This window comes from Ammospiza nelsoni, chromosome 1, assembly GCF_027579445.1.
Source record: "Ammospiza nelsoni isolate bAmmNel1 chromosome 1, bAmmNel1.pri, whole genome shotgun sequence".
Taxonomy (NCBI): domain Eukaryota; kingdom Metazoa; phylum Chordata; class Aves; order Passeriformes; family Passerellidae; genus Ammospiza; species Ammospiza nelsoni.
The window spans coordinates 66,771,481-66,780,181 of NC_080633.1; positions in this window are offsets into that span (position 1 = coordinate 66,771,481).

Here is an 8,701-nt window from a genome sequence, read left to right on the forward strand (position 1 = left end):
AGCAACTACACATCATTACAGAGAACCATGTTAATTTTTATCTTGGTTGTTCAGTCCTATGATGCAGAATCCATGACTGATTGTAGAGAAGGCAAGGAAGAACTGAACAGTTCTGTAAGGCACTCAGGCATGGAGCTGTCACCCAGCAGTGGGGATGGTGTGATATTTATTCTCCTGTGGCAAATGGGAAGTTTGCAAAGAAGTGGAGATGGAAGTAGAACACAGGAGAGTTCAGAGCTCTGTCATGGTATTCAAGCTTGAGCAGTGTGGTGGCTTGGTGAATGAAAAATATCATTCATACTGAGAGAAAAATCATCATGAAAAGCAGATTGCTTCTAAGGAGCAAGGTAACATGCAATGCTGGAAACCTGATGGATGTCCGAGAAATAAAACACTCTTTTCAAGTATCATAGGATTTTTTATGTTTGGATAATTGAAGTGCAGTTTCTACAGGAGAACAGCATTTGTGCTTCTTTAGGCTCTGTCATTTTGTGCCTGACAAACCTGGAGACATGTCACGCCTCCTCCAATGGAGCAGCTGCAAGGGGACACGTGGCTCAGTGGTGACTCCCACTTCACTGCCTGAATTTGCAGCTGAAGGCCTTATCCAGAGGGTTCCCACCATACCCATTCAACCAGCATGAAGCTGTCTTACTCAAGCAAATGGGAATCCCGACATTTCTAAAGCTAGAGCTGTCCCTACTCTTCCAATATATTTGTTAAACTAGTACTATTATTATTTAGTGAAGGGACTTTCCCCTGGTACAGCTAGGCCCATTTCACATTTGGATTTAAGTGGAAATTAAAGGGCGTTTGTAGCCTGTGCAAAATCACACTTTTTACTGGTAAGGTGTCCTCTTGAAGGCAAGGCCCACAACAAAGCTCTCCTTTTTTCTTTTTCTTTTTCTTTTTCTTTTTCTTTTTCTTTTTCTTTTTCTTTTTCTTTTTCTTTTTCTTTTTCTTTTTCTTTTTCTTTTTCTTTTTCTTTTTCTTTTTCTTTTTCTTTTTCTTTTTCTTTTTCTTTTCCTTTTTTCCTTTTTTCCTTTTTTCTTCTCATATGTGAAACTTGTGGCCAACCTCTGAGTAGAAACCGTATCTCCCAAGCCCAGGATTAGCTCCTTAACCACAAGGCTGTGGTTCCTTTCATGTTGTTTTCCTTTTGTCACACAGTGTTGTCTAAATGTCGGAGGCCAGTTTTATTTCTTCCAACCATAATCCACACAAGTTGCATAATGGACTGCCTTCTGCTGTCTTGTAATCCAGGTGAAGTGGCTGGACTAACATCAGGGGTGAATCTGATCCTTCCCTTCATGTATGGATGGTTATTCTTTGTGGGTTCTATGTATCTAAAAGCCTGGAAAGTATTGATTTTGCAGAGTATCAAATGTATGTGCCTAGACTTCACTGATAAGATAGAATTGTGGGATTTCTCTCATTTTCATGTGTTTGAATGAAGAATTGGCTGGAGGGGCATTTTTTGCAGGTATCATATGAATGTCTGCTGATACTTTTCAGTTAGCAATAATTACATTACATCTGCTGTGTACAGAACAGGAAACAAATCCTTCCTATGAAGCTACAGTACATGGATACAGATTTTGAGTTTTGTACTGTTACATTTACTAACCACATAATTACATATTTAGTTCTATTACACCAGAACCTGAAATGTTATGGCGCAGGGTATAATTACATCATTTACTCTGGAAGAAACCCTCAAGATACAATATAAATAATAGGATTGCAGATTCATAGAAATTAGAGGTGGAAAAGAGCCTTTTCGGTCATCTGCAGCCCAGTGAGAAAAATTATGAACAGTTTGCTGGAGTGCCTCTTATCATAGCATTGATTGCCCTTTCTATCTCCTGGTGTTAGAATTCTGCCAGAACCCTGCAGAAGAGCTGCTTGATGGTGTGGGAGAGGGACTGTGAATCTGTGACTCTGCACTAGCTGACAGCTTTGTAGGAGAACTGGCAAAAACACACCCTTTCCCCCAAGCAGTGCAAAGTCTGCCCAGAAATCCACGCAAAGCTTTCTTCTTTTCACAAGAGGTGTTAAATCTAGGGGCTGCACTGGTCACTGGCAGACTTAGGGATGAGGGCTGCTGTGTGTCCTGGGCTACTCTCTGAGCATGACTTGTGCTAAAGTTTCTGCTACCCACATCATTCATCTAGCCCTTAATTCAGAGCCTGGTCTTTTCCTCTATGTAGTTATTTAATTAGAATGTAAGTAGCAATTACAAAGTTGCCACAAATATTAAGAATAGCTCTTATCTGAAATATCTATCTATCTATCTATCTATCTATCTATCTATCTATCTATCTATCTATCTATCTATCTTTCATCCCTTTTTTTCTCCATGATGGACAACAGCCTTCTAAGAGGTACAGGGACTGAAGAGATGGCCATGAACTGATCCAGAAGTTGTCCAGGCTGCTTCTTAGTTTGGTATTCCTTGTCATCATCACTCTCTGCTCTTCCCTTGTAGGCACAGCTCCCTCCACCCTATGTTTTCTCACTTACTGGTTTTCTTCTTTCTTCTCCCTCTCTTCACTTACTTGTGACTCTTTGAGAAGTTTGTTCTTTTTCTTCCTTCTCACTTATATGTATGTGAGTGCCCAGTGTCAAGGATAAATTGTGTAAGTAAAACCACCTTCTGAACATACTCATCCTTGGCACATTTAGATGTGAGTAGAAAGAAGACAACAGTAATTGGAGCTTTGTGGCTCCAGCCCATTTGCCCGTGTTAGTTCCTACTGCAGGTACATGGGGGAGGAGGTGCTGCCTCTGTGCCTCCCCAGCATCCACACCTGTCTCTAGACAGGCCTCCAATGGCTTGTTTTTCAGTCCCATGCTGTTTCCATTGGCTCTCACAGGCTGCTGGTGGGTTCCTTGCTTGCTGTCTCCCTTCTGTGTGTGAGCCCCAGCAGGCTCTGAGGCATCTGACCTGGTGGAAAGCAGTCCTGCCATGACAGCACCCGGGGGATGACTGCAAGGGCCATGCCTTGGGGAGACAAATCCTTTCTCTGGGACAAAGCCAGTGCTGCACTGGGGGCTCTCAGGGCACCCTCATGCCCACCTCTGCATACTGGGTTGTTGGTGGGCCCATGATGATGCCACTTTCTCTTCATCATCTCAGGGAGTCAGACCTGACCTCCTGCGCAGCTTCATGATTTCATTCTCTTTGGGCGATCTCTGCTGGGGATCTGGCCCTTTCTTACTGGGTTCTGAACCAGCAGCACAGCATTCCTGAAGGGTGACTGCAGTGATGAGGCAATTAATTACAAAGCTGACTTAACCGTGTACTCAGGTTTAAACAAGTTTGCATCACTAACATTCCCCATGTAATTTATTTTAAAGGAGCAGAAAGAGTTGTGAAGCAAAAACCGTCCGGGCACATGTGGCTGTGCAAAAGGCAAGGGTGGCAGGGGCAGAAAATGTAGAGAGCAAGGACTTGTTTCCCCATGAGCAAGGCAGTGCAGGACAGACTTCATGGTCTTGTGTTCCATGTCAGTAGTTGCACTGTGAGCTGATTCTGTGGAGGACCAGGGTCCTGTATGGCAAGGCAGGATGATCCTTCTTGAAATCTCAGCAGACCTGGTATCATACCAATAACTGAGAATAATTGCAAGATGCTTTGGGAATACTGCTGCTCCCTGATGCCTTCAAGCACAAAGAGCCCGATGAACATGGCTTTCAAGAGCTCCATGGAGTCAAGAATCACCACCAGTGATCACAGATGACTACATGCAAGTGTGGAGACATACAGGTGCCTTTCACCTGCTGCAGCTTTAATGATACTGACCTGTTTGCTGCCAAAAATAGTTTAGACTGAAGTGTGTGTGTGACAGAGTCAGTTAATAATTATCTTTTACAAAAAAGGAGCAGGAGCAAAATGTACTAGCAAGTAAAAAGGTATTTGGAGGCACAGGAAGCATAGGAAGTTTCTGCTGTTATCCATTGGATTTTCTAACTTGTGCTGAAAGTTTGTCTTTGATTAGTGTTCCTATGGAGCCTTTTCAACAGTGAATAAGTCTTCTTTAGCCTGCAAAACTTGATCCCTTCACTGTGGGATCTGTACATCTGAACAAAGCTGGGCCCCTGTAAGAAAGAGAAAAAAAAATAATTTGTGCCAACATCTGTCCTCATGGTTGTCAGAGGTGGACTGAAGAGAGTTGTTCCAGATACCCAAATCTAACAAAGAGCAGGTTAGGTCCATGCCACCCGTTAAGATTAGAATGCACAGCAACTCTGATTTCAGGCTGTGTTTTTATTTAAACCCTATCTGCAGATGTATCTAATAAACACTACTGGAAACTAATTTACATTCTAAGATCTATTAATTTAATCATAGTCATTATAAAAGTCAACCAGTAAATAGCAAGTAAAGCAAGCAGAGTGAAACAACAAGATGAGATAACTTAAATAATGACAAGCACTGCAATCTAGAACAAAAAATCACACAAGTTAACAATTTAACAGCATTTGCATCCCAGTCTATTAGATCTTTCATACTTGGTGTGACGAAAGTGTGGGATGAGTAAAAACAAGTCCTTACGGGCAAAATTGAACCACACATGGAAAGCCTGGATAAAATCTTCCCCATCCTTTCAGTCCTGTGGAAGGATGAACTAGAAGAGCCACTGGGTAGAAAATGTGTGTTTTTCCAACCATGCGCCCTGGGATTGAATCCAGACACAGCATGCCAAGACCTTGGTATGGAGGATGCTCTGTTGTTGTTGCAGTCCATGAGACTTAGAGCAGAAGTTCCAAAGCTTTGCAGCCCGCCCATGGGGAGGAACATCTCTGCGGTGCTTTCAAACTCAGATGTAAGCTGGGAGCTTGTGCCCCGGAGAAAGGAAACCCTGGTGCTGGGGCAGAGCATGAGACACTAGCAAATCCAGATTTTGTTTCTTTCAGTCCTTGAGTCTTTCTCTCTAATGAAAACTGCCATGAGGCTAAAGCTTTTTTTAGAGCTGCAGAGGTAATGGTTTTGGTGGCTTCCACTCCAAAGATGACTCAGCACACAACAAAGGTAGCAGCATGTATAGTGAGGGTCAGACAGGACTGGGGAATCTGACCTCATTTGAAGAAACTCTGATGGTGGAGTGCCTTGAATGAAAGAATGACAAGATTTTATAGTTAGCACTTATGTATATTTAAAATCGTACCTTTCAAGCACATCAGATGGCTGTTGTCTGCTGCTTGCTCCAGACCTGCTTCCCAAAGCAATGGTGACCCCTTTGGCCTCTGCAGGCAACTCCACATCCATCAGCAGCACAGTCAGCTCTGTGTGTCTCCGACAAGGGACAGTCCATAGTGCCTCCAATGATGGTTGATGAACAGACTTTGCTCCCAAGGCTTATACAGCCCTTGGAGTTCTTTCTGAGCTGTGTCTATGGTTTAAAGAATTTCTCCTTATTATTTCCCTCTGAGTCTCGCCCATCAATTTCCTTCTGTAACCCCAAATCAAACAAGTCATGAGTGCTATGACTCCTCCCCAAGGGAGGAGATCTGTTGTTTTGGTGAGAACCACCCTCTGGCCAAGCACTTTCATAGGTCAGTTCCTGAGTAGTAAAGCCTATAAATAAATGAATTTAGAGATTTGGTGATGCCCCTGGGAAATTTCACATCAACACATTTGTGTAAAGACAGCTCCAGGCCCAGGCCTCTCCCATTCCTTTTATTTTAAGAGACATATTCTCAAGAAGACTTCTTTCTTGGGGCCATATTTTTTTAAAGTGGTCCTATCTCTGCATCCAAGTGTGAGACTATAATAATAATAATAACAACAGCAATAACAACAACAACAACAGCTAATGATGATGATAAGTGTAATACCTTTCACTTATGTGTTTCTCATTGCTGTGATTTGCATTACATCAGAAATGTACAATAGGGGCTCCCTGCCAAGCAGATAACCAGTGTTGACCTGAAGATGCTATGCTGCAAGACATAAGCAAGCTCCAAATAAAAATACACATGCAAAATTATATACGCTTACATATATGGCCTCGATCTGATTCATCCAAAGAGATGAAAGCAGTTGGCAAACAGCAATTAACTCATTTTCATGCAACAGATAAGCATCATATTTCTATCTGATGGATGAGCAAGACAAGTTAAATGACTTGCCCAAGGTTACACAATGCATCGGGGCAGAGCTTGGAAGCAGTATAAAGAAGTCTTCATCCCCTGATCTAACTTTCCTCTTCTTGACTTTCATCTGAATTTTCAGTGTACAGAGGAACAGACTTTCAGAAATGTGCACACACGTACACGTAGACTTGTGAACCTGGAAGATAAAAAGACATTAAGGCAGGGCTTTAACTGCATCTGGTTAGCAAACTCCCCTTGAAGATCTGTATGTTCTCCACAGCCTCTTAGCTTGAGTAGTTTAAAGGACTGCAGCCAATTAGAATTTGATTTTGAGTAACAAATTTTCTTTCCCAACATCAATTAGATCTGTGCCTCTCTTGATGTTATAATTTTTAGTTTTAATGTCACTGAATTTTGGCTTTGGTTAAAGAAGAAGCAAGAGTTGCTGGACAACTGCAAAGGGATGCTTTTCTTAATAGCAGAGAGACTGCAACCATTTAAGCTTCATTTTTTTCCTTTTTTCTTGTTTTTTGGTGTCTACCTGAGAGAAAAGCACTTACTGTTAATCTCATAGCAGTGAATTACGGAGAATTCACTCACTTCCATAATGTTTTCTACTCAAAGATCTTTAGAAATACTATGCATTAATTCAGCACGACAGCACTGCTATGAAGGTATATGGGGCTTCTCCACTTTTTAGAGAGGAAGAAATTATTGAAAGAAACTTGAAGGTCTGCTTGCTAACAGTGGGGCTGTGTGGATGGTATGGGCAGGTGTAAAGAGCCAAGCATATAAATGCAATAGTCCACTTCCAGAGACATATTTTAATATGCATATCAGGAAAACTTCTGTACCCAATAACTATGAAATTTAATATCTCACAAGTGAGTGAATTACCCAAGATCTCAAAGGAAATCTGTGGCAGAATAAGGAAAGTGTCCTGCTCTTGTTCTTAAGCCACAAACCCACTTTTCCCTTTGAACCTCCAATCAGTCTTTTCTTTGATTTAAGGTTGACTGAGATGAGCTGATTAAATTTCCATGTATCATCTGGAATCTTCAGAACAGGCTTGTTTTGCTAGACATTCCCATCAGCCCCCATAGTTTCAGGCCTTTTGATTATAAAATGCTTTTTACGTTAGTCTTCATGGAAACTCCCTTTTTCTTTTGTTTTAATCATTTACAAGCTGGAGCTTTGCCAATTTATGTAACATGGTCTCATCCTACTCATTATTTCATCATACTCCTGCCAGATCTTTATTAAATATATTTCTCCCCCCACTTTAGCAAAAAAGGGATGGGTGCCTGGGAACCTGGATATGCAAAATGAGTGGGAATTCAGATTTTTTTTTCTTCCTCTCTGTTTTTCACTCTCTTTTGTTCCAGACTCAGAAATATCAGTGAGAAAGGTTATCTTCCCCAGCTGTGGGAGAGAAGTGTCTGTCAAGTTTGGGTGGGTTATTAGTGAGGGGTGGGATTCTTACTCTCTCCAAGCTCTCACTAAAAGGGAGACAAGCTGCAGACTTTGAAGTCTTATTCATGGTCATAGCACAAAAAAAACCCCAGTAAATTTTTGTCTATGGGTCTATGAAGCATGTTTCTGGCCTTCCTAAATAACTCCTAAGCCTTTTCTTTGTGCAGTTCAGGTATACTTGGGTTTCCTATCTCTTTTCACTGCTTTGGTACTTCCCTCCCCATGTCATCTGTTATTTTTAAGGCGTGTGCCCTGCTAATGGAAAAAGCTGTACAACTCTCTGAATTTTCACCACCTACCTTCACCTCTCTGAAAGCTGTGAGCACAACATCTAAAATGTGACACTGAGAACTGTGACCCAGTCATCATTGAGGGACATAGTGGTGCTCTTGGCTTGGCTGGACAGTTCAGGGAACATGGGCACTGAAAATTCCTGAATCCTGCTGGTGAAGCTTGGCCATGGTGCTTATTCATTGGTAAAGAGTTGTTTGAGGATTCTTTCTGCCTTATAAAGATTGATCTTGTGAGAGAATACTCACAAGAGTACTCACAAGAGTACTCGCAAGAGTACTCACAAGAGTCCAGGGCTGTAGCCTGTGCTGTTCCTGCTTGATAAAGCGCACTTTAATACTTTTCTTTTAAATTTTTAGACTCAAACAAAGCCATTGAGTAATTCCATACTCCATGTAACAAAAACAGGACCAGACAATTTCCTGGTAACCACACCATTGAGCAGACCATAGGTCCCAGTCTGTCACTCTCTGCTGTGGTGGTCCTTGTCCATGAGAGGATTTCCCCCCCTGTGTTTGCCTCCCATGGGCACAGACTGTTTTGCTTGTTCCCAGGATGAGAAATTTCTGATGCATTTTGCATATATGTTGAACCACGAGCTTTTGTACAGTTACACAAACTTGTGGTTTCCTATGAGTGTAAGGTTCTCCTCACCCCCAGTGGTTTTCCTAACTTTTATTGGTGATAACTATCAGCTTTTTGTGGTTTGAAGAGAACAGGGGCTCCCATTATTTAAACTTTCTGCTGTGCTGCAAACACTTAAACAACTTGCCCAAACTTTTCTCCTTTGACTTGATGGACCCCATTTTAGTGTTCAGCAGGGGACTTGACACCTCAG